At 39.2% G+C, this 25,060-nt stretch overlaps 1 protein-coding gene across 3 annotated transcripts in view; it reads right to left on the reverse strand.

The window, feature by feature from the left end:
- The window catches only part of SPATS2 (spermatogenesis associated serine rich 2), a 95,549-nt gene extending 73,781 nt beyond the window's left edge, over positions 1–21,768 (reverse strand). For 2 of the 3 annotated variants that reach the window (XM_074374913.1, XM_074374914.1), the window contains exon 1: positions 21,586–21,768. The gene's annotated coding sequence lies outside the window, so the exon portion shown is untranslated. Of the gene's footprint in view, positions 1–21,581 lie in introns of all 3 variants that reach the window. The other variant, XM_074374915.1, reaches the window with a different exon arrangement.
- Positions 21,769–25,060: the final 3,292 nt, after the last annotated feature.

Consider the following 25,060-nt stretch of genomic DNA (forward strand, 5'->3'; position numbering starts at 1 on the left):
TGCTATCAGGTAATAATGACTATAATAAATTCAAGAACTTCATTTAGAACAAATTATTATGGTTGACATATTCCCAAATTATCCTAATTATTAAAGTCTAATAACAACTTTTAAAATATTAACCCATATCTTCACTAACAATTTAGTCTGTGCCCTGCCAGTCAGCACTTCCTTTATGCTCATTCAATCACCTACCATGTACCAGACATTGTTCTAGCCCAGGGGTCAGCAAACTTTTTCTGTAAAGGGCCTGACAACAAATATTTTAGGCTTTACAGGCCATACAGTCTCTGTTGCAATACTCAACTCTGCTGTTGTGGTGTGAAAACAGCCACAGACAATACACTAATGAGTAAGTATGGCTGTGTGCTCATCAAACTTTATTTACAAAAACATGCAGCGGGCCGTTTTTGGCTTGCCAACACCTGCTCTATGCCTATGAGGAGAGAGCAGTGAAACAAATTTTTAAAAGCAGTTAATACACCTGAAACTAACATTGTAAATCAAGTACATTTCAATAAAAAACAAAATTAAAAAAAGTAAAGTTAGATTTTAATTAATTAATTAAAATACACATGCATACACACAGTCTGTCAGATGCTGATAAGTGCTATGGAGAAAAATAAAGCAGAATCAAAGGGATAAGGAGACCTAGAGCGGCACTGAAATGATGACATTTGAGCCTGACACCTAAAGAAAGAAAGAGGAAACGCCACACTACCTCCATAGGAAAAGCATCTCAGGGACAGGTAACAGCAAGGATCAAGGTTCTGAAGAAGGAATAACCTGGTGCCTGGAGAAAAACAGCAAGGATGTCACTATTGGGTAGAGGGACACGACCAGGGGAAACAGTCATAGGAAATTAGGCAAGAGAGGCAAACTGAGGCCAGGCTCTGTAAAATCTTTTAAGGCCACTTTCAGAACTTTGTCTTTTACAGGAGATGGAAAGCCCCGAGAGGGTTTTGAGCAAAGGAGTGACAACCTGATTTGACTTTTTAGAGGATCATTCTGGATGTCTGTTGAGAACAGACAGTACAGAGACAAGGGCAGAAGCAGAAAAATGAGTCGGATGGTTAACACAATAATCCAAGGAAGAGAGAATGGCAGTTTGAATCTTGGTGGTAGCAGCAGAGTGATCAGATTCAGTACATATTCTGAAGGTAAAACTAGAATAGATGTGAGATGTTACAGAGAGAGAGGCATCAGCTAGGTTTAAGGCTCAAGGAACCGGAAGGACATGATATGATGACTGTGGGAAGAATCTTGGGGGAAACATATTAAGTCTGACATGCATATTAGACATCCATCCACATAGAGATGTTAAGTGGGCAATGGGATATACAAGTTTGGAGTTAATATACTTTTGCATCATAATTGTTCCCAGTATGTTTGATCTCTCCAACTGGGAGATCTTAAATCCTTAAGAACAAAACCACCTCACCTTCACTTTACTCACAGGTTATTATCCCCAAGACTATATACTTACTTTATACACAGTTTTAATAAGATTAGATATCTAGTTTCTGAATCCATAAATGATAGGAACAGCAAATTTAAAATGAGGCAGGGGGAGACAGCAGCTGTAACTGACAACTGACAAAGGAATACACAGAAATTATAAAACACTGACAAAAACTAGAAATATCTAGCATTCTGAGATTACAGTTGTCCCTCAGTACCTATGGAGAATTGGCTTCAGGACCCCTGCAGATACCAAAATCCTTGGATGCTCAAGTCCTTCATACAAGATGTCACAGTATTTGCATATAACCTACACACATCCTCCTGGACACTTTAAGTCATCTCTAGATTACTTATAATACCTAATACAATGAAAATGCTATGTAGCTAGTTGTAAATACAATGTAAATGCTATATAGACAGTTGCCAGCCCATGGCAAATTCAAGTTATGCTTTTTGGAACTTTCTGGAATTTTTTAAAAAATATTTTCAATCTACAGTTGGTTGAATGCACCCATGCAGATACAGAGGGCCAACCACATTCACTATAAAAACAAAGAGCTGGACGTGTATGTCAGTAAGTAACTCCTCAAGGCATCTGTTATACCAAAAATATTTCTAATTATATTTAGTTACATTTAATATAAATAATTTTAAGTGACATTTTAAAAAATATTGCTAATAAAGGCTCATTCTGGATGGCTGTGGGGTCAAATACAGACCTAGTCGTGGCCCCCACCCCCATACAAATGGCCGGCCCTGCACTCATGAGAGCCTTGGCACCATCCTCTCCTTACTCACGACCACCAATAAATCCTATTTTCCTGTCAAAAAATATAGATATATTGCTAATAAAAATGGAAGAAATGGTATGTAAGAGAGTAAATAAATATCAATCATTTGAAAGTTCTATGTATGTGTTATTCTCACAGGATTAGGTACAAGGGAGCAAATGAAATTATACACATGAAAGTCATTTAATAAACATTTACTTTATCATATAATAACCTTCAATGAAAAAGAATATGAAGACAAATATATGTATGTATATGCCTGGCTGAGACATTGTGTTATACACATTGTAACTGTACTTCAATTTGACAAAAAAAAAAAAAAAAAAAAAAGAATGAATCAAAAAACAAACAACAACAAAAAAACATTTACTTGGGACTCAATCTGTGCTGGAAATGGTAGATAAAAGAAAAAGCAAGCCATCTTCAAGCTCAAGTCTCTTCTTGAGAGATGAAAATATAAACAACTAGTTATAATACAATGTGATCAGTGGAATGAAACCAGATTTGGGATTCAGACATCTGGGTTTGAATTTTGCCACCATTCTTGGCTTGCAGTTTGAGCCGCTAACTATACTTATCTTGCCGACCATTCAAAAACAGCAGCAGGCCAGACCTATGAGCTGCAGTTTGTCAACCTCCGGTGTACAGGAATATTGGGGATAAAGACAGCAATGAGAATAGATGATTCTGCTCCCTGTTCCCCTGGGTAAGATAAGGTTTGGATGTTGGAGAGCCAAAGACAGTCCAGCTGTGGCTGCTGGACATGTAACTTTCTCCCTATTCTCTTTGCCTGGCTAATTCCTGCTCTTTCTGGTCCCTGTTCAAATGTCACTAACGCCAGGATCTGCATTTTTTCCCTCCCTCCCCCAATCTGAGACTAATCCAATGCTTTTACTACAGGCTTCCCAAAAACCCTCACTACTTCTATCAGAGCTTTCACATTAAATTGTAATCTCTTATTTAATTGTCTTTGCTGCTAGACTGTAAATCCAGGTAAGCAAGAAGCTGTCTACTTGCTCCACCTGATCTCCCAACCACCTAGTCCAGTGTCTGGCATGTAGTAAGTACTAAGAAACATCCATTGAAATGAATGAATCTAGCAATAGTCCAGTCTGCCATCCAGCAACAGCTCTTTAAGGACTCTGTCAGGGCACAAATCCACAGGCAGGTTCTGTCCTTCCAAATAACACTTTCCTTTCCCCTCCCAGGACACAAGTCAAACTCTTTCCCTCTTCTAAGTCCTCTGTTTCTTGGCCAGATTTAAGGAATCAAAAGCTGATTCTGCCTGAAACCTCTTCCCTTCCTTCCCTTTCCAACTGTAAAGCTGAGCCTCCCCACTTCCTTATTGTAATCATGTTCCAGCAAGCTAATAACATCATTTGCCAGTTTCCAGGATATTTAAGAATAGGGTACTGAAAACATCCAAAGATTCTACTTTTCAGTAAGAAAGGGGAGAAAAATGGAAGCAGGGAAGGCAAAAACAACAGAAAACAGAAAAGGGAATTCTAGTTTGAAGAGCTGGATTAACAGCTTTTTTACTGCAGACCACTTTGGCCCCACGAGTAGAAAGCAAGTAACAGCTCCAACTCTCTGCCTTTCCCCCAGCCTCTCCACAGGCATCAGCAGTAATAAGACCGCTTTACTCTATTCCCACATCTCTATTCTGCACCTGCTTACACAACAATTTGCCTTGAAACACAGAGACTAATCTCATTATGATCACTGTCCCTCTTTATACCACTAGAACAAGAATCCCAGGACTCGAGTCTTTCCATATCCTCCAACTTTCAACCCCACATGGCTAAGTACAACCCCTTTCATGAACCACCTCTCTTCCCACTCCTCCCTCAATTTCTGAAATCTTTCCAATATCAGCAAAATCCCCTGTATCTTCAACCTCTTGTCTGAATGATCCCTTCACCTTTTTGCTCTTAGTTACCTGAAATCACAGTTTTGCTTTCAGTTATCTGCAATCTCACTGCTGAGGCCATTGCTCTCTCTACAGCCCTACCTATGGCTGTTTTCTGTCCCACACCCCTTATACTACTGGGCCTAGGGGTAGAAAAAGGAGGTATTCACCTTGTACCTTGTTTCCACTTCCAAATTAGTCCCCTTTCTTCCCTCTGAAAAAGGCCTCCAGACCATACCTCCACCTCCCCACCCCCTGCTACAATCATCTGGATAAGCTGGCTCTCTTCTGCTCAAGCCTCAAGCTTTTAGTGCCTATCTCACTGGCCTGTCATAATTCCAGATGATTTCAAATGTTCACCAAGATGACTGCTCTGATACTGTCCTCTCAGTTCCTTGACCTCCTCACATGCAACCATCTTGTCCTCTACCTTACTTTAGCCACTCGTTCCCTGAGTCAATATTCTAGAACTTGTCAATACGGTAACTATGGTCTCTCCACGATCTCTACTTCATCTGCACTCCGCTCTCCAATCACCACTTCCTATCTTTTCAGGTTGCTCCAACACCGCAACCCCAACAATACTTTGACCCAACCAGGACTTATAAGCCATTGATTCTGTTCCCCTCTCATGTCCTCATTTCCCACCTTAGATTAGAGCTCAAGGCCCATCATTACAATCACCCCCTTTCATGCACCTCAAGACTCCTGCCCCTTCCCTCACTTCATCGTACTTGCCTGGCAAAACACTTACCCTTGTTACACATAACTCCATGTCAAACAACTTACTTACTTAACTACTTACTTATTTTCTAATGAAAGTACTGGGAATGGAACCCAGGACTTTGTGCATGCTAAGCAGGCACTCTACCGCTGAGCTATAACCTGACCCCCATGTCATTTCCTTCTTCCTCGAGCCATCAACACCTCTTCATCTTCACTCCCAAATGCTGCCCTTCCTTCAATTATCCCAGTGAAATAGAAAGCAACTGCCACCACTACCAGCATTGGTTCCCATTTGCCGTGTCTTCTCTCCTGCTAATTACTGTGGATGAACAGACTGCTCCTGTCTATGGTCAACACCTCCACTTTCTTCCCTTTCTCTTTCAAAAATCACTCCAATAGGCTTTTGCTCCCTGATTATACCTCCAAAGCCTCTCCTGCTGTTAACTGCTAAATCCATTGATTAATGTTCAGTCCTCATCCAATTTACATACCTGCAACATCTGGCATGTCAAATATATTTTTATTTTGTCTAAACATTTCCCTCCCCAGAATGTAAGCTCAGTGAGAGTAGGGCTTTTTCTTTTGTTCACAGCTATATCTCTAGCACTGAGAAAGAACAGCGTCTGGCACATGGGACCATATTTCACTGATTCTAAGATGCCTTTTTTCCTTCATATTTTAACATCTCTGAAATCCAAACACAATTGATGACACCTTACAATTGTTATTTGTTTCTTTCAAGCACCTATGACACTACCAACCTGAAACAATTTATAATTAAAATCTCTGCTTGAGTTTTTGATACCATATAGGTAGTGTGAATTCAGACTGAGAACCAGTTCAAATTCCAAAGAAAGTTTTTACCTCTCCTACATAATAACGTCAGGATTGAGACATGCAAGTTGCCTTGCTGTCCCTTTCTGTGTGGTGGGTTTCTCATTTATGTTCTCATGTAGCTTCCCGGCTTTAAGCAGGGACTCTTACAGATCACCCAAGATGGAGCTAGTTCCCTTTTTCAGTAGTACATAAAATAATGGTGCATCTTACAACTGATGGTACCAAAACAGCAATACAAGTATATCATTTAGAGAAATGGATACCAGAAAGTGTTAACTGAAAAAGCTAAAAGTGCCTCTTTTAAGAAAGGGAAATAAAGGAGGAAAGGTGCTTTATTTTTTTTTAACAAACTTTACATAACTATTTGATCCTATAAAGTATGTATACATATAACTTTGACAAAAATGAATCCTAAAACCTAAATAAAAGAAAAAAATTAAATGATCTCTGAGAAAAACAGGAGAGGAAAATATATGCAGACATGGGAAAAATGCAGGGGTCAGAAGGCAGAAATCAATCCCTTGAGTCTATCTGGCAAGGGCAGACTAAAGAGGAAGGACAAAAACAAAGGGAAGAAAAATCTAGAACAGCTTTGCAGGGACTGGAGACAAAGCATGCCAAAACTGCCTAAGATAGAAACAGTTAAAATGTCAGGTTGTTTTAACTGAAATTACAGGGAATAGTACAGAAACAGACTTTCTCAACTGAGCTCTTTATTACCTATCTACATCTCCACCACCTGGATAGTCCGCAGGACACTCACACTAAACATGTCCTTGGTGTAAGAACTGCTTAACTCATATCATTTTCTGGAAAAACAAAAGGTGGGTGGGTTTTGTATACTTACATATAAAGGATTAAGTATGTGTGAGGGAAAAAAAAGAATATCCATAATCCAGCTAAATCAATAATCAATAAAATTATCCAAATTTCCCAAGTTAAAAAAATTAACATGTCTCAATTAAACCCATCCACTCCCATACCTGCCCTTCTTCTTAGAGTGCCTACTCTAGGTAATAGGCATTACTCAGTCTCCCAAATAAGAAACTCAGGAAGTGATGCTAGATTCTTCCCCTTCTTCTCCTACCTTAATCCAGTCACTATCTTAACCTAATATACTTCTAAATTTCCTTGAATTTACCTTCTCCATTCCAGCTACCTTATATCAGGGCTTAATCTCTTTCCTGAGGAACAGCCATAGCTTTATAGTGTTCCAACCATCCTCCAAATAACTGCTGAAAAGATCCTTCTATATTGAATATAAGCCTGCTCATGTAACTCCCCCACTTGAAACCCTCCAAGAAATCTAAATTTGAAGCTTCTCAGCACTGCAAATAAAATTCTTTATCAACTGACCCTACTCTGGCCTCCATCCTTATTTAAAACTACTTATCTCACTCACTGATTCATTTAGTCAGTCACCGAATATTTATTGAGCACCTAGAATATGCCAGATTCTGTACTAGGCATTGGGAAATACTCTGGTAAACAAAATAAAATGTCCTTACAGGCTAATGGAGGAAATTACTCAATGAATAGATTCATCCACTTAACAAATTTTGTTGCATGACTACTTGTACAAGCAGTGCTGGATATACGATGCTGAGCAAGAAGGTCCCTACCCTCAGATAGTTAGTATCTGAGAGAAACTAGAAATGCCTTGAAAATTAAGCTCAGGATGCTATGAGATACATAAGGACAGGGAAACCTGAACCATCTGAGGCATCAGGAAAGACTTCTGAGGAAGTGATATTTGAGATAAGACTGCAGAGATGAACAGGCAATGACAACAGAAGGTGGTGAAGAGCATTCCAGGCAGAGGGAACAGCCTTTGTAAAAGGCTCTGAGATGAGTGGGAGACCAGGACATTAGGGAAAATAAAAAGCCAGAGTAACTAGAGAGTAGCAACGGCCCAGAGGAAGCTGAAAACTTAGGCATTTATTAAATCAAATAAACAGTCACTGTGTTGGGAATAGATGATTAGGGGTAGAAGGGTGGAATCTGAGGAGCCCATTTAAAACCCACTGAAAAGGCTATTACAGTAGTCTAGAGCTGCATCCAACTGATAGACAGGAGCCAAAAGATAAGCATAATATGATACTGCTTTTATAAAGTTTAAAAATTAAAATGCTGTTTTCCTTCTAAGAAGCCATAAATAAGACACATTATTATCTAACAAGCCACTAAGAAAAAAACTCAGCCAATTAAACTCTAATTGATTATAAAACACATCACAAATTCAGAGATTAAAAGGGGGGATGTAGAACATGCATCTAGAACCAATAAAATACTCTTCTACATTACTTGTGTATATATATATATATACAAAGTGAAAAACTGTAAAGCATTCAGGGGATTAACAGTCTCTTAATATATTATAGTGGCTACCTCTGAAGGAAGGAGAGCAAAGTCACTGCCATGCTTTCTCTTTTTTTATATACATTTTATTGAAGTATAGCCAGTTTACAATGTTGTGTCAATTTCTGGTGTACAGCATAATGTTTCAGTCATACATGAACATACATATATTCATTTTCATATTTTTTCACAAGTTACTAAAAGATATTTAATATAGTTCCCTGTGCTATACAGTATGAACTTGTTTATCTATCTTATATATATTAGTTCATATCTGCAAATCTCGAACTCCCCAATTTATCCCTTCCCATCCCCCTGCCCCCACCAGTAACCCTAAGTTTGTTTTCTATGTCTGTGAGTCTGTTCCTGTTTTGTAAATAAGTTCATTTCTCTTTGTTTTAGATTCCACATATAAGTGATATCATACGGTATTTTTCTGGTTTGATCATTTTCTTCTGTATTAGCTTGGTTTCTTTTTGGTTTTTGTGACTCTACTGTATGCTTGTGATTTGTGGTTACCCTGCTTTTCAAGTATGTTAACTCTTTACTATATCTGTTTGCTTTAGACTAGTACTCATGTAGGCTTAAACACATCCTAAAAAGAATGAAAAAAAAAAAAAAAGGAGAGGAAAAAAATCTACATTTTCTTGCTCCCCTCTCCCACCTTTTATGATTTTGGTGTCCTTTTTTTTAATCTTCATGTTTATTCTCTTGCAACTCACTGTAGTTATTGCATTTCCAATTATGGTTTTCTCATTTCTGTAGTTCTCTGCTTCTTTTCTATTTAGAGTAGACCTTTCAATATTTCTTTTAGGATAGTTTTAGTATTGCTGAATTCTTTTAGTTTTTTTGCTTGTCTGTGAAATTCTTTATCTCTCCTTTTACTCTAAAGGATAGTCTTGCCAGATAGAGTATCCTAGGTTGCAGCCTTTTCTCATCCAGGACTTCGAATATATCTTGCTACTCCCTTCTAGCCAGCAGTGTTTATATAGGGAAATCAGCTGAAAGCCTTATGGGGGTTTCCTCCTGACCTGGCTTAAATTCCACAGTGTATTATCACAATCACTCCCTTACATATGTCCTCTATTGCCTTGACCCTCTCATGCTTTGTTTTACTATCAGGGTAAAACCTCTCTCTGGTTAAATCTACTCCAAACATACACCCCCTGCAGCTGAATGTGGCTGGAGGAAAAAAAAACCGTACTGACTAATCTCACTTTAAATCCATGACCACAAGCCTCAAGGGGCCCTTAATGCCACCTGGCAATCATACAGTATATCCCGGCTGCAGCCACTCTCTCACTCTCCTGAACAAGTTCACACCTTTTCTCTCCACAGACCTCCATCACCTCCTGCCCACCCTCACTCTCAACTGAGCACTTTGATTCCTTACTCACTGAGAAGATTATAACAACAGAAGAAAACTGTCACAAACTACTACTGCCAAAGCAATCCATCTACTCGATGGAGGGTTTGAGATATATTTTGAAGATGAAATCAACAAGAATAGGAGATGGATCTGATGTGAGTTGTGAGGAAGAGAAAGCAATCAGAGATGACTTTTAAGTATTTGCTCAAATATTATTTTCTCAGCAAAGTTTTCCCTTAACACCTTTCAGTCTCATCAGTTTCTCTCTCTCTCTCAGACACACACACAGAGTCACATGATCACAGTGTCCCTATCTCCTTTCCTGTTTTTGTTTTGGGGCTCTCCCCTCAATACCAGTTATCACCAACTGAAATATTAAACAGATGCTCCTTTGCTTAATATCTCCCTTCCCCTACAAGAATATAAACTGCATGCAGGCAAGGATTTTTCTGCTTAGTTCACTCATGCACAACAGAAAGACAGTAGGCACTCAAGAAAACTTTGTTAAAGAAATGAAATGTTCCCAGCAGGAGCAAATGGTTGGATGGTGGTGTCATTCACACAGAAAAAGTATACCTTAACAGTGGAAAGAATTTAAGTCTTTGTACAAAGGAGCTTATAATCTAGTGACAGAAAGACACTGAAACACGTATTTATAACATATTAAGACTCTGACTTCTTAAATTTATGATAAAAGCAAAATTGAAGAACTAATATTCCATGATCCCATTTTTATCAAAAATGTACACTTTCATATATGCATACACATGTGTACATACATACAACACATATAAACATACCTCTGCACCTATACAGAAAAAGTTCTGAAAGGAAAAATGACAAACTATTAGCCTGTGGGGTGAGAATAGTAGTAGGTATGCAGAATGAGACTGAAGAGGGGGTGGGGAGACTTTCACTTTTCACTTTATACATGTTTTACAATAACCACATTACTCTCATAATTTAAAAAAGAGAGAAGGAAAAATTTTCTTCCCAAAAAGGAAAAAAATTATAATTAACAGATTAACATCCAGGGTGTAAAAAACTATAAAACCAACAGAAAATCCAATTTAAAAATGGGCAAAACACATAAAAAGACAATTTACAAAGAAATATAGTCAATAAACATATAAAACACACTCAACTTCATGTTTAACCAAGAAAAATAAAACATTGTTTTAATTCATCAGGTAATAGCCAATGTTTTAAGTGTGTAAGTTTGTTATCCACAACTGCTGGTAGGAGTGCAAACTGGTATTTTTTTAAAGTAATTTAGTGAGCAAAGTAAATAATGTTATACTCCAAAGAATAATAAATGTCCATAATTCTATAATGTGTAAATAAATTATTAAATAAATGGGCGACAAAGCACAAGTCTCCTTAATTCTAATTAATAAATGTAGATGTAAAAGGGAAACAAACTAACCATTACGATACCACCGTAATAACTGCTGCAGGCAAGATCCACTGATGAATGCTAAAGTTAACAGGTGACCTTTTAAAGAAAAGCAGTGTATTTGCATAGCCTCAAACTATTGCCCTAAAATATCTACTGTGGAGGTTTAAACGTGTGTCCAAATTCTTTTAAGACTTCTCCCTCCAGAAGGTGGAACTTAATTCCCTTCCCCATAAGTGTGGGCTGGACTTAGTGACTCACCTTTAACAAACAGAGTACAGAAAGAGAAAAGCAGAAATTCTACAGTGATGAAACCCCGCAGATATCCCCTTAAGTAATCAAGGTTAACATCACCAGTACTAAGACATGTTGATGCCATCTACCCTGGATACAATGTGATGACAAGGGCCCATCACCTCTGTGGTATTCTTCCCCCCAAATCTATAACCTCTGTCTGATCACAAGAAAACATCAGACAAACCTATACCTGACCAGTACTCTTCGAAAGTGCCAAGACATTGAAAAAGACAAGGAAAAACTGAGAAACTATCACAGACTGGAGGACACTTGAGAAATGATGGCTAACTGCAATGTGGAATCCTGGACTAGATCCTAGAAACTTTTAGAACATATGTGGAAAAACTGGGGAAATCCAAATAAAGTCAAACTTAATACTGTTGTACCAATGTTAATTTCTCAGTTTTGATAAATATACTATGGTCATAGAAGACATTAACAGTAGCAGAAGGTAGGGAAAGGGTATATGGGAACTCTCTGTACTATCTTTACTCTTCTGTAAGGCTAAAATTACTTCAAAATAAAAAGTTGTTTCGAAAAAAGCTATTTGGCAAGGTTCACCAAAATTTTTAGAATAATATATCCTTTATACCCAGCAATTCACTTCTAGCAACCTACAGAAACACTCATATATATCCAAAAAGAAGCCTATAATAAAAGTATTCATTGAAGCATTGTTAGAAACTACAACAGAGAGATGGATATAGATATAGGTATAGATCTAGATATATCTTCACCAATTGGGAAATGATTAAAAAAATAGTGTATGCATAATATAGAATGAACACCTTGCAGAAATTAAGAGATTAAAACAGATCTGTACATACTGATGAGAAAAATCTCCAAAACATATTAAAAAGAGGAAGTTACAGAGTAATAAATGACCATACATTTACATATGTATATTAAAACATTTCTGTAAGTGGAACAATCTGAAAGGATACACACTAGGCTTATAACAGGATTACTTCCGGAGAGAGGAAATGTTACTGGGGAGGAGAGTTACTATAGGAAGGACAAGGGTTAAGGATCAAGGTAAAGGGAATCTTTCACTTTTCACTCTATATATTTCTATAATGCTTGAATTTTTTAATACTTATAAATTACTTTGCAATAAAAAATAAGGAAAAAATTAGTATTTCATACACTATAAAAATTATTTATCAGCAAAGAATAACCTGGAAGGACATACTTCCAGAAAGTATTACCAGTGACTGCCTTTGGGGAAGAGAACTGGAAAAATTATTTCCACCATTTACTTCCAGACTCTTCAAATGTTTACCATGCGCATGCACTAATTTTTAAAAATTTAACATGCATTTTTAGAAGTACACTATGATAATCTGCTATTATGAAAGTATGCTACATGTTTAAAAGCCCAAAAGGTAGTGTTTGGTCTGCCTGAGAGACTTTAGGAAGGCCAGAGTCCCCAACAGACCCAGAAGGCATTCCAGGCAGAGTTCACAAAGTGGGCAAAGGAACAGAGGCATCACAAAACATAGAAGGGTTCAGAGCTGAGGCATAAAGAATAAAGCTTGGGAGTGCAGGGGGAGAGGGCCTTCAGGAAGAATCTGAATAAACACCAGTTCCTGAAAGCACACTGCTTTTTGCTGCCTTTTTCAAGAAAATAATCAAATACAGATTTGCATACAGTATATTCTGTATGTTCTGCCTAAGCTACTGCCCTACTCCAAACCATGACATAGTGAAATGAGTATGCTTACCCATAAACCTGGCAGAATATTCATCAGTTCAAAATGGCACAATCCTGACTAAAGGGCAAGATTCTAAATTAATAATTACTTTGATCCCCTATTCTCATCTATCTTCTTTTGACCAGCCCATAAAGCCAAGCTGCAAAAAGCATAAAAACAATGATGATACATCAGCTGCATACCATTAAATATAAAAAGTAGGCTTCCCTGACCCAGTTTTCAAAAAATTTTGACTGTGGCATTTATAACAATGTCTCATAACAGGGTAGAACAAAGACAACCTAAATCTCAGCTATAACTAGATGGCACTACTGCTTTATAGTTCTTAGGAATAAACTAAACATTGATGAAATACTGATTTCTGCCAAAGATAAACTGTTTTTATGTGTTCCTAATTTCTTGATCGGCAGGCATCAATCAAAAGAAAATTATCAACACTGACATAGTCAAATCCTTATTGACAACAAATGATAGGTTTTGTTGCCTCTCCACTCCTATTTGGAAAAACTAGGCAAAGTTTCCTTTCAACTTAGGCCACATGTAGAAAAATAATTATAACTTAATGTTTACTGAGTGTGTACTACATGTCCTCACTGGTCTAAGTGCTTTATAACCATTAAAGGCAATGGTCATGCATACAAATAGCCAATAGGCACATGAAAAAATGCTCAATATCACTACTTATCAGAGAAATGCAAATCAAAACTACAACGAGGTATCACCTCACACCAGTCAGAATGACCATCATTCAAAAGTTCATGAACAATAAATGCTGGAGAGGCTGTGGAGAACGGGAACCCTCCTGTACCGTTGGTGGGAATGTAGTTTGGTGCAACCATTATGGAAAACAGTATGGAGGTTCCTCAAAAAACTAAAAATAGACTTACCATATGATCCAGCAATCTCACTTCTGAGCATATATCCAGAGGGAACACTATTTTGAAAAGATACACACACCCCAATACTCACAGTAGCACTATAAACAATAGCTAAGACATGGAAACAACCTAAATCTCCATCGACAGATGACTGGATAAAGAAGTTGTGGTATATACATATATACAATGGAATACTACTCAGCAACTAAAAGAATAAAATAATGTCATTTGCAGCAACATGGATAGAGCTAGATGATCATACTAAGTGAAGTAAGTTAGTCAGAGAAAGACAAACATCATATGATATCACTTATATGTGGAATCTTTAAAAATGACACAAAAGAACATATTTACAAAACAGAAAGAGACTCAAAGACAGAAAACAAACTATGGTTAGCAGTAGGGGAGGGGCAAGAGGGGATAAAATGGGAGTTTGGGATAGGCTTATACAAATTACCATATACAGAATAAACAACAAGGTCCTACTGTATAGCACAGAGAACTATACTGAATGGCTTGTAGTACTCTGTAATGAAAAAGAATATATATGTGTGTATATATATATGTGTAACTGAATCACTATGATGTACAACAGAAACTAGCACACATTGTAAATCAAAAATAAATAAATAAAACTGGAAAAAAAAAGGCAACGATCATAACTCAACAAAAAGATAATCTAATTTTAAAATGGGCAAAGGACTTAAATAGACATTTCTCCAAAGAAGATATACAAATGACCAATGAGTGCCTGAAAAGATGCTCAACATCACTAGTCACTAGTAAGGAAATGCAAATCAAATTCACAATACCATTTCACACCTACTAAGATGGCTACAATCAAAAAAGAAATAGGGAAAATAACAATTGCTGACAAAGATGTGGAGAAATTGGAACCCTCTTACATTGCTGGTAGGAATATAAACTGGTGCAGCTGCTGTGGAAAACAGTATGGCAGTTCCTCAAAAAGTTAACTATAGAAATACTACATGACCCAGCAATTCCATTTTTCAGGTAAAGACCGAAAGAACTGAATACAGGTATTCAAACAAACACCGGTATGTGAACGTTCAAAGCAGCATTATTCACAGCAGCCAAAAGGGAGAAATGATACAACTGCCCATCAACAGATAAATGGATAAACAAAATGTGATATATCCATACAACAGAATAGTATTCAGCTATAAAAAGAAATTAAGTGCTGATATATGCTACAACACGGACGAACATCAAAACCGTTATACTAAGTGAAAGAAGCCAGACACAAAAGGTCATATATTGTATGACTCCATTTACTGAAATATCCAGAAGAGGGAAACTCGCAGAAACAGAAAGCAGACTGGTGGTTACCAGAGACTAGGGGAGGGGAGACTGAGGAGAGACTGCTTGATGGGTATGCAGTATCCTTCAGGGTTGATGCAACACTTCTGGAACTAGATACAGTGATGACTATACAACACTGTGAATGTACTAAGTACCTCTGAACTGTATACTTTAAAAGGGTTAATTTTATGTTATGTGAATTTCATCACACACAAAAAAAAATCCAATAGTCATGACAACTCTGTAGCAGGGATTAACTGCTGTACCAATTGTGCAGCTTCAGAAACAGCTCAGAGAAATTAAATGACTTGACCAAATCCAGAGGGAGTAAGCAGAGAGACAGAGATTCAGAGCCAGATTTGTTCACCAGATTTGTGCTTTTTCTTCTTTATGTTCATAGAATGTAGGACCTTGATAGCCCCTCTTCCCAACAATTAAAATTTTATGCAGAGCTGTCCATAATCCAACTTATCAGCAACTCCTACCTGATACAACTAACACTTCTGTGCTCTTAACAAACATTATACAGCTTCCCTATTTTAACTATAAATTAGGAGAAAAAATCATAACATGGAAATATTATAAATATACCATCAGTATTGGCTTGATCGTAACTAATACCATTCAGTAGATCCACATTTCAGGCATCAAAAAGTCCAGCTGCCAAGAAGTTTAATAATATACTTGGGGCTATTTCACAATTGAAACGATTAGCCAGTAGAGTATGAAAGGATCATGTGTTCTCAGATTTACTGCCCAATCAAAAATGTAATCATGTAAAAATTGCATATAATTCTACTTAATCTTACTTAAATGTTAAGATTTCAGGTATCAAGTAACACGATGAAGGTGCCAAATATCCCTCCTTTTTCGGGAGCTTTTTCTACTTCATCAGGTTAGATGCCCTAACACGAATTTAGCCATCACTGCTGTTGTGTTGTTTCCTGTGCTCCCAAATTACAGTAACATCACATAACAATACATTGAAGTCTAACTTACTGGATCATAATAATATTATGGGCTGGCAGACAAATGACTAATGTCAAATAACTTTTAAAAGACTTCCATAAAATACAACCTTTGAATAGTGACAGAGGTAAAAAAGATTACCCAACTAAGCTCTGTTTAAAGTATTATCAACTTAATAAGAAATTAACCATCTCAAGAAACCTAGGGTGTACTGACTAGTAAGATACAATAAAACATCAGGTTTGTATCTAAGCTAAATGGCTGACTTAGTTTGTGGTAGTCTGTACCACCCATTAATCAGGTACAATACTCTGATTTTCTGTCATTCCATCTTAGTTATAGATGAGTTTCACTGTTTTCATCAAATGTGAGGGAGCTTCTAATGATGAGATTCTTGTACTGAGGACTCGTGTAGGATATGCAGGTAGGTTATGATGGCAATTTACTATAAAGATATGAAGATAACCAAAGTAAGCAGAAGAGTCACTTCTACCACACACTAGGGCACCCTTCATAAATGAAGATATCTTCATTTATCTAACATGACCCATCCACACCCATAGAACAGTCTCATCACAAACTTCCTTCTCCTCAGTCCCAATACTCTTTAGCCAATGCTAAAGAAGAACACACACATACTCCACAGCTAGTAATCATGTCTTTTACTAATTAAGTCATATAAAAATCCTTCTTACCAGCAATCCAACGTTGTCATTTAAGGTTTGAACTAGTAAGAATCCCTGTGTAAACCTCAACCACAAATTAGTCATAGGACAACAACTGCAGAAGTTGCCTTTTAGCTGATAGCGATGTCCTCAGACCCTGTAGAAAAGTTTTAAGGGCCTGGGGTTGCTGCAGAATCTGTGTGGAAGATGGATGTATATTTCAGGAACCCACCCTAAACAGCTGTCATAGTGGATTTGAACGTAAAGAGTAAATGCTGGCCTCTGGCCAATCCTTAATATCCAGCAACCTCAAGATAAGGTGTTTAGAAACCTTAAGTCTTTTTAAAATATTTCAGAATCAACAGACTACATCCAAAGTAAGTGTGGTCTCACTAAGACTCCTATGACGCTCTCAGAAGATGGCATGTGAGCCTGAAGTCCCTTTGTAAACCAATAATCTCAAGAAACAAGATGGAAGGATAATTAACCTCTTTGTGACATTTAGAAAAAATGAAATGGGAGGTTAGATCCATTCTAAGAGACAGTTCACTGGCAATCTGCAGCTACTTCAATCTGTTTGGTATTATGTGACATCTCTTTCTCTCTCTCCCTCTCTCAAATACATATAAAAGGAGAGAGAAAAAATGGAATCAAATAACACTTTCTGTATTACATTACCTTCTGGAAATATTTAAAGCATATAGCAGGGACTCAAACTTTTTTCAGTGAATAAAGAAGGGATACAGAAGGTAAGCAATACTCAGCAGCTCATACATGTAAAACATTTTTAAATGGAAAAAGTACCCTGAATCTCAAAGGTAGCAAAGTAAACTGAAGATGCTCTACACTATTTTTCCCCCTTAACTGAGGCACTGGGGATTGAACCCAGGACTTTGTGCATGCCAAGCATGCACTCTACCGCTGAGCTTTTCCCCCCACCACCTATACAATATTGACACATTTTTCAAATACACATACAGATAACCTTTTTAAGATAATCATCCACATTTATAGATACTTATCTTTCCACTGGAAAGATCTGTATATAACAAATGGTTCCTTCACACTGAATACATTTCATACTTAAGAACTTAAAATCCCATTTTCCTCATCAACTCAACAGTCTAATAAAAGATTTTCAAAAGTAGTTTCATTGCTGAGTTGAAGTATACTTTACTGTGCTTGCTAGATGTCTTGATACATAAATATAAGTAGGCAGAAGCTAAGAGAGAGCCATGAAAACTGAATAAATCATTTCCTTTTTAATGATTTCCAGTGTAAGTATCCTTCAAACAGTACAGAAAAAGTCAGAAGAGGAAACAGCAGCCCTCAAACATAAGGTGAAGTGCTCTTCAGGTGAACACATAATAAAACCACCATTTAAAAGTAACCAAACTACCACAAAAAACTAAACATAGGACTACCATATGATCCAAAAATCTCACTTCTGGTTATACACCCAGAAGAACTGAAAGCAAGGACTCGAACAGATATTTGTACACCAATGTTCACAGCAGCATTATTCACAACAGCCACAAGGTTGACATAACCCATGTCCATGACAGATGAATGGATAAACAAAATGTGGTATATGCATATAATAGGACATTATCATTCCTAGAAAGTAATAAAATTCTGACACAAGCTAAAACATTGACGAACCTTGAAGATACTGTGCTAAATGAAATAAGCCAGACACAAATGGACAAACACTATATGATTCCACTTACATGCAGTACCTAAAATAGTCATATTCCTAAAGACAGAAAATGGAATAGTGGCTGCCAGGGGCTGGGAGAAGACAGGAATGGCGAGTTATTGTTTAATAGGTACAGAATTTCAGTTTGGGAAGATGAAAATGTTCTGGAGATGGATGGTGGTAGTGGCTGCACAGCCATGTGACTGTACTTAATGCCACTGAACTGCAGATATAAAAAGTGATTTAAATGGTAAATTTTGTGTTATTTACAATTTTTTTTTTAAGTAACCAAGCAAGAATGATAGTCAAACCTTTATGGCAAAAACATACCAAGAAAAGTGGTAAGAGTCTACAATAGGCATGCTTCACTGTCACCCTCCAGAGCCTAGATGACTTACCTAAAAGTCAAGGCTTCGGAAAAGGAGGAACGGATATGCCACTTTCATGCTGCCACAGGTATATATCAATATTATATTATCAGTATATAATGTGAATATATTAGTAGGTGAATTATATTCTACAGTAGATCATTTGCTAAATAATGAATGGGCTCCCGTTCCCAACAATTAAATCAGAAACATATAAGCTTTACCTTCCAGTCTGCACTGTGAGCAGCAAGACTGCAATAATCAGCTTTACTTCTAACAAAGAAGCACAGTGGATCCTAAAGAGTGACTTTAAGTTTCCAGTTTTAATATGGTGGCTCTATAATAGAAACTGTAAGCAGCAAAATAATAATAATAAAATAATAATAATACATGCAAACTTCCTTCACCATCATTATGAAGTTTCTTAACCTTTCTGAGACATCTAAAATATGAGGATAATGCTTACAATTTCTTTATAAGGGTTGTTTGACGATCTAATAAAGTAGTACATATAAAACACAGAGTTCAGTCCCGAGAAAACACAAATACTTAACAAATAAAAATTTCCTCCCCTCCTGCCATTCACTAGTATCTACAGCCTTTGCTACTCCTGGATCCGCCTCCAGGGACTAGACTGATGTTTAGGCCAGTAACCTCTGGCTCCTCCCTGAGGCCCCAGCTGTTTCTCTCAGTTCTAGCTGTTTTACTCCTGGTTTCTAGGCGGATGCTGTCTATATTTAAAGACAATGCCAGTATCAACTGTGGACTCAACAGGTGCTTGGAGGGCACTTGGGCACTCAGGACTTCTCTATTGTTTTCCAGAGTTAATTGGTTTTGGCTCCACAACTGGCTGCCTTGACTTCTACAGGAAGAGTGCCACGTATGCATAGTACTTCAGCAGTACACTAGACTAAACAGAAAATTAAGCATGCTCACAGGACAAACCTTTAACAAGACGTTTTTGCCTATTATCTGGACCCCAGAAGATCTGTTAAATCACAGGAGCAATAAACCTTCAATAAACTCTACAGATGTAGCCCCAGTAAACCCAATCTTCATCTAAATGACTATATCAGACCCAAGTTTCAACCAATTCCTGCTGCTAGCACTACAACCAAGACTGGGAGGAAGAGAGCACAGGAACAACAATCAGGCAGAGAAGATTTAAAGAAGGCATCTAACAGAGCTGGATCTGAATTCAGCTTTATTTACTAGCTTTAGTAAGTTATTTAACCTCTTACTTTACCAAAAAGGAAGTAACTGTGAGGATTAAATTAACCAAGATAATACATGCAAAATAATCTTAGCACCTTGCCTAGCCTACTGTAAGACGTCAATAAACAGCCTCATTATTACTAATGAGGAAACTGCACTCACCTCCTGCTTTGTTCAGTTTTTTTAACATAGAAAAGTGACAATTTAGATCATCATTTTTGGACCTTTATTAAGTAGTCTAATGCTACTATCCAAGACATAGCTGAGAGATATAAACCTTCTGAAAAATTCCCAGAAATCTTAGATGAGTCAGCAAAACTTAGTGACCAATAAATAAAAAGCTTTAATATGGACTATTTATGAACACATGATAATGACAATTTCAAAATCAGCAATCTTGTATCTAAAACCACTCAGAATCTGGTCTGGAAATCCAAGTATCAAGGAAATGCAAAGATCATAACTCCAGAAATACTTTCTCACAATATTTTCAAATCACCTTAATTCCAACTGGAAGGTACAAAGCAGCCTGATAATTTGAAATCAGTATCAAGAATTTCTTGAGACAAAATCCAAACTCTCTCCCACAAGCATAAAACCAGTAACAGATGGTACATGATAATTTCTCAGTGAGAAACTGTAATTCTAACAAAGTACAGATAACTTAGATTTTTATCAAGGTTGTTCATCACCTTTTGGTCTAAATGAAAACAAAATCTTGGTTCTCCCCCAAACATCCTAAACTCTGCATTATCACTGACCTAACTCAAAGCAAGATGCCTACTTTTAGTGATCTGTCCTCTCCTGGTTCATTAACCACAGGTAAATTACATACAGAGGGGAAATAAATATTACAGGCAGGTTTTATCAATGAAATGGACTACAAGTGATAACCAAGTTATTAAAAGAGCGGCTTGCACTACTTGGCAGTGGGACATGCCAGAGAAAGATTCACCTTATAAAAGAACCCAGTCATCCTGGATGAATTAGGAGAAAGATGCCACTCCAATCAACCTACCCTATACTCTGTAACTGGATTTACCCTTCTGCTTTAATTCAAGCCCAAACCACGTCTGTTTTATTTCTCTGCCCCTCTCTGCTTTATTTTCCGTTTCCTGCTCCCCTCATTCCACGAATGTCCTTCTATCTCTTATTTTCAAATCCCACTTTGTCCCCAAATCCTAGGGACTTCGGACACCCACGCAGATGACCTTAACGCATCCGCGCACAATTCCCAATTCACTGTACTTCTCATACCAAATGATCCATTCTTTCATTCCTTTCGATCTCGTTGTTTCTTAAAATCCAGTACCCTACACACGCTCACACCAGAGTTCCCCCTCACTCCATTGTTTCCCCGGCCTATGCCTCAGGAAATCCCCCAACTCGGACCCGTGTGCTTCGGCCTGCCCCACTGACCCCAGAAACCTTTCACCATCTGGCACTCCAAGTCCCAAAGGGCTCACGTCCCCCTCCCCCTCGGTACCCCAACCCCCAACAACTGCCCCCTCCCCCTGTGCCCTCTCTCAGTCCCGCTCTCTGCACCTCAGTGATCCCCCTTCACCCCCTACAAACCCCTCCACTCAGCACCCTCAGCCTCACCTACCCCAGGCCCCCGCAGTCGCCGCGTCCCCCTAGTTCCGGCTCGGCGTCCGGGACGCTCCGGGGTCTGAGAAGAGGAAAGGAGCTCCTCTGCGTCTCCTCCTCCTCTTCTAGAGCCGCCGCCGTCGCGCTCCTCCCCCAGCTCTCCCGGAGCCGGACGCCGCCCCGCCCCCACCGCCCCCACCGCTCCTTTCCCTGCTTCCCCCTTCGGCCGGGCGGCGGACTGTGAATCGCAGCCGAGGCTGGGGGCCGGAGTGCCAACGGATCCACACCAGTCTCTCCGGTGCTAGAGCTCTTTGCCCCGCCCCGGAGCCCGCTCGGGCGCGTGCGCGCTGGCCAGCCAGCGCACAGGGCGCGTGCTCGCGCCGGCGCGAACCCGGCGCGCTGAGCTCGAAGCCGTTGTAGCCAACCCGCGCGCGAGCGCGGCCCAGGCGCGAGGCGGCCCGCGAGCCCGGGGCCTGCGTGCGGAGAGGCGCGGGGCGGGAGACAGCCACCAGTACGTAGGGTTACCGCCCCTCTCGTGACCGGATCTCGCGGTCTCACACCGCCTGGCGGGTCGTGGGCCTGAGTTTAGGGAGCTCGGCCGTAGCCGGGGATTGGGAAGAAACAGGAAGAGACGGGATTGGAAGAGTGGGTCGGGAACAAACTAGATAGGAGTGGGGACGAGTGGGAAACGAGGTCGCACGCACGTGCAGAACGGCTCGCGCCAAGAAAGAGCGGGGCGACGTGGGGGTGGGAGGATAGCGTGGACTGGGAATTGAGGGCCCGAGCTGGAACTGCCGGAAAGAGCCGAAACTCCCCCGGAGGTTGCCGAAGGCGGCCGCCTCGAGGGAAGCGTTGCATGGGGCTTTTCTCTCTAGGTCTAAGCCGGGACTCGGTCTCCCAGGCTGCTCGCCTTTTCAGCGCTACAACTCCGCCCCGACGTATTTCCAGCACTTTCCCCATTGCTTTCTTCCCGACCCAAGTTTTACTGCAAAAGGCCATTTCAGAGCCACCGGCTGAAGGAAACGTCCGGACTCCCCAGCCACTCAGCCTCCTGGGAATCCATCGGGGCTGGTGCGTGGTGTTGGGGGGAGGTTGCGCCTTCCGGACCTGGCGCAGGATAACCTCAGCAGTGAGTTGAGGATTCTCTGCCACGTCCGCTGGACATACTGCCCAAGTCCATTTCTGTGGCATCCATCTATGCTGCTGGCACAGATGGGGGTCAGGCACATTGCCTGTTTTATGTTTCTGTCAAATACTCTAATGTCTTCATGGTCAGATTCCCAAGCACCCCAGGATAAGAACGATCTCTAATATGTGTACATCTTTCTAGCAAGTGTCCTCCGTGTGTGAAGCACCCACCCCACGGCCAACCGATCAGCCATCTATTAGGAGCGACTAGAGGCTGGATGTTTAGACAATCAGCATTGGAAAGGTTAATCAGAATCTATCCCCACGTTCTTATTTTTTGAGGCCAAAGCATAAGGGGCACTGGACACCAACGACAAGCCCGAGAGTGTGTGTGAGTGTGTACAGACACCACAGGCACAATGTAGTTTGGTTTCCACATGTTTGTTATTGCCGTTGCAGTACATGTAGTGGGGTCCTGTAGTAGATCTCTACGAAGTCATTTGGTCCTTTGGTTTTTAAATTTGCAGAGGGTGGAAGGGTCAAAAATCCTCCGGAGCCCACTGGCCCCTGGTTAATAATTCCTAATCTGATCCAACCATATTTACAGATCTAAAGAAACAGAAGATGAGGTCATCCAACTAGTTAGGGCACTACACCATGTGTTGCTTATTATTGAATCTTCTTTCATTTACTAAATTGGCCACTCAGTGAGTGGTAGGCATTGTTCTAAGCATGGGTCACTTACAAAGAACAAAACTAGATCATTATCCTCCAGGAAAGTATCCAGTTGTACTGGAGGATAAAAGCTATTAAATAATTAACTATAACATGTGATAAGTGCTGGAACAGAAAACTGCAAAGTGGTATAGGAACAAAGAGGAATGAGTGACTAATTCTTCCACAATTCCCCTTTCTTCCCATACAGCATGGGATGGGATGATATGACCCTGGTTAGTAGGAAACGTCTTACTGAAGAATAGGACCTGAACCAACAGGATCCAAGATCTTGTTCTAGAAGGACTGATTTCACCTATCCATAGTCACTTGGGAAACACCTTCATTGTAGTACCTGATGCTGCTGCAAAACCAATGTATTTTCTTTGGGAGGAAAATTAAATCCTCACTCCTGGAAACCTTACAGCCTGTTAGGAAAGACATGATTCCTTTCCTAAGAGAGCCCCTGGTCTAATGAGAGTTTTTATAGGTGGGTATCGCACTCAAGGAGAAGGGAGATGGATTAAGGAACATGCCTAGGCCCAATCTATGACAGCTGTCGAAACATCACTGGAAATCGAATGAGAGGAAAAATATCTAGCTGATCTCCTCTAAGTGAGAGTCCTGAGTATGGTTGAGAATATTTTGCTAAGTCCCTGGGGTGACAGTAGGGGTAGACTCTTCACAGGGATTTTACTCAAAAAATAATGGCCCTCCAAGGAGGGCAGGTCATATAGAGTGTATGTTTTGTTGAGTGGGATTTCCAAGAGGGCTACTGCAGCTCATGACCCACCTTGGCCCTTTTCTCCATGCAGCACTCTCTTAAAGGACATTGAACAAATGTTTCAAAAGTACCTTTTGGACCTGGGTTATTAATTTTATCACTGTTCTTTATATTACATATACATTTTCCATTTTATATGCTGTACTTTACAATAAAAGAAAGTGATCATTGCCTGCTTTGAATTAGTGGCAAATTCTTTAAAATCTGCCTACAAATTATATTGGAGGAAAAGAAATCCTGTAATAAATTCAACATGTAATTCTTGTGGCCCACTCAGAAGAAAACACAAAAACAACCAAATTTCTGAAATGATTAGAGTAACTGCTAAGGACTACAACAGAAGATATTTAGAGATAACATCCATATGTCTCAGTTCAGCCTTAAGGGAATTTACCCCAGGTTACCTAATGAGTGAGGCAAAATTGGAATTAAAGATAAATCATGACAGGAAACTTCACCTTGGCAGATATATTCATGTTAATACATGACCTAATTTAATATATTTCCAAAGTAGATCCTTGAGATCAGAACTTTTCTCATATTTTTGTTTGAGTTGATATTTTGTATCCGAAATGATTGATTGCCAATTTCATGTTTTCCTTAGCAAAAAAAGACTGAAGTTAAGATCTCTTTTAACTAAAGCTGAAGTCACAACAGGAATGACGACCAGCAGAGAACATCACATAAGGGTGAACATTTACCTTTGCTTAGACTACCTCTGATACCTAAGGATATTCATGTTGGCAGTCCACACTGTTTGTCTTAGAAAATTAGTTTCATGGGATGCTGAATAGATGTTATCTGAAAAAAACTGCTCCAGGTCCAAGTAGTTTGAGAAATTCAGGTGAAATCAAGATAAATTGGTTTC

This window comes from Camelus bactrianus, chromosome 12 (assembly GCF_048773025.1).
Source record: "Camelus bactrianus isolate YW-2024 breed Bactrian camel chromosome 12, ASM4877302v1, whole genome shotgun sequence".
In the NCBI taxonomy this organism is placed as follows: domain Eukaryota; kingdom Metazoa; phylum Chordata; class Mammalia; order Artiodactyla; family Camelidae; genus Camelus; species Camelus bactrianus.